Source organism: Tamandua tetradactyla, chromosome 3 (assembly GCF_023851605.1).
Source record: "Tamandua tetradactyla isolate mTamTet1 chromosome 3, mTamTet1.pri, whole genome shotgun sequence".
NCBI lineage: Eukaryota > Metazoa > Chordata > Mammalia > Pilosa > Myrmecophagidae > Tamandua > Tamandua tetradactyla.
Window position 1 is genome coordinate 79,149,856 of NC_135329.1, and position 2,437 is coordinate 79,152,292.

Genomic DNA, 2,437 nt, shown 5'->3' on the forward strand with positions numbered 1-2,437 from the left:
TTGTCTCTTTGAAATGCTTTACATTTGAAGTCTAATTTGTTGGATATTAGTATAGCTAGTCCTGCTCTTTTCTGGTTGTTATTTGCATGAAATATCTTTTCCCAACCTTTCACTTTCAACCTATGTTTATCTTTGGGTCTAAGATGTGTTTCCTGTAGACAGCATATAGAAGGATCCTGTTTTTTAATCCATTCTGCCAGTCTATGTCTTTTGATTGGGGAATTCAGTCCATTAACATTTAGGATTATTACTGTTTGGGTAATATTTTCCTCTACCATTTTGCCTTTTGTATTATATATATCATATCTGATTTTCCTTCTTTCTACAGTCTTCTCCATACCTCTCTCTTCTGTCTTTTCGTATCTGACTCTAGTGCTCCCTTTAGTATTTCTTGCAGAGCTGGTCTCTTGGTCACAAATTCTCTCAGTGACTTTTTGTCTGAAAATCTTTTAATTTCTCCCTCATTTTTGAAGGACAATTTTGCTGGATATAGAAGTCTTGGTTGGCAGTTTTTCTCTTTTATTAATTTAAATATATCATCCCACTGTCTTCTAGCTTCCATGGTTTCTGCTGAAAAATCTATACATAGTCTTATTGGGTTTCCCTTGTATGTGATGGATTGTTTTTCTCTTGCTGCTTGCAAGATCCTCTCTTTCTCTTTGATCTCTGACATTCTAACTAGTAAGTGTCTTGGAGAACGCCTATTTGGGTCTATTCTCTTTGGGGTGCGCTGCACTTCTTGGATCTGTAATTTTAGGTCTTTCATAAGAGTTGGGAAATTTTCAGTGATAATTTCTTCCATTAGTTTTTCTCCTCCTTTTCCCTTCTCCTTCTGGGACACCCACAACACGTACATTTGTGCGCTTCATATTATCATTCAATTCCCTGAGCCCCTGCTCAAATTTTTCCATTCTTTTCCCTATAGTTTCTGTTTCTTTTTGGATTTCAGATGTTCCATCCTCCAGTTCACTAATTCTAGCCTCTGTCTCTTTAAATCTAACAATTGTAGGTTTCCATTGTTTTTTTCATCTCTTCTACTGTGTCTTTCAATCCCATAAGTTCTGTGATTTGTTTTTTCAGACTTTCCATTTCTTCTTTTTGCTGATCCCATGCCTTCTTCATGTCCTCCCTCAATTTATTGATTTGGTTTTTGAAGAGGTTTTCCATTTCTGTTTGTATATTCAGAATTAATTGTCTCAGCTCCTGTATTTCATTTGAGCTATTGGTCTGTTCCTTTGACTAGGCTATATCTTCAATTTTCCTTGTGTGATCCGTTATTTTTTGCTGGCGTCTGGCCATTTAATCAGATTTCCCTGGGTGTGGGACTCAGCAGGTTGAAAGACTTTCCTGTGAAGTCTCTGGACTCTGTTTTTCTTATCCTGCCCAGTATGTGGTGCTCGTCTGTCTGCGGGTCCCACCAGTAAAAGATGCTCTGGCTCCTTTAACTTTGGAAGACTCTCATTGTGGGGTGTGTGGTGGAGACAGAGGAAAGGTTGTAGGTTGGTTTTAATGGCTTCAAATTGTGAAGTCCTGGGATCTGAATTCCTTGAGAGAAGGATTCCATCTGAGTTGCATTTCACCCCTCCCACGGGGAAGGTTCAGGTGGTACAGAGCCCTGAAAGCAGCCTGTTTCTGCGTTCAGGGCAGTTGCAACCTGCGTAATCCCAGCGCTGAGCCCAGAGGTAACGAAGCCTCCATAGAAACAGCCTCAGAAGGCTCTGTTTTGCCCCCTCTCCTCTTTTTAAAATTAGCCCAATCGGCACCTTCCTCCTTGATCAGTTTTGCCTGAGCTGAGGGCCTATTTTTAGTAGTCAGAAGTTGTTCATTAATGCCACTATTGGTGTTAGGTTGGGCTCAGTCTCTACTACTGTTGGAGACTCTTTCCTTTCCTTCCGGGAAGTCACCTGTGGGGGAGGGTCACCAGCTGCCACAGCTTGGGGATGCACTGTTCTAGGGCTCCCAGCCGGCCCGGGAAGCCGCGTGTGTGGAAGGAGCTGCGGTCACTGACCACCACGGCTTGGGGGCCACCGATCCAAACCTCCCAGCCGGCCTGGGAAGCCGTAAGTGGGGGAGGGGCGCCCGCCGCCATGGCTTGGGGAACCGCTGATCCAAACCTCCCAGACGGCCCAGGAAGGAGGGAGGGAGGGGCTCCGGCCACCAGCCGCCATGGCCCTGGGAAGCGCACGCCTCTCGGGGACCTCACCGCAGCGGAGTCTCTTAGGCAGTCCAGCCATTCCAGAATGGGGTATGTGGTGTGTCTGGTCTCTGTCATGGCTCTGGGAGCTGTTCTGTACTGTTTCTAGTTCTTTAGTAGTTGTTCTGGAGGAGGAACTAAGACCCGCGCACCTTACTAAGCCACCATCTTCTCCAGAAGTCCCAGCATCGGTTTTTGATGAGAAATGGACACATCCTCTGTTACAGTAAATACCAGCAGATA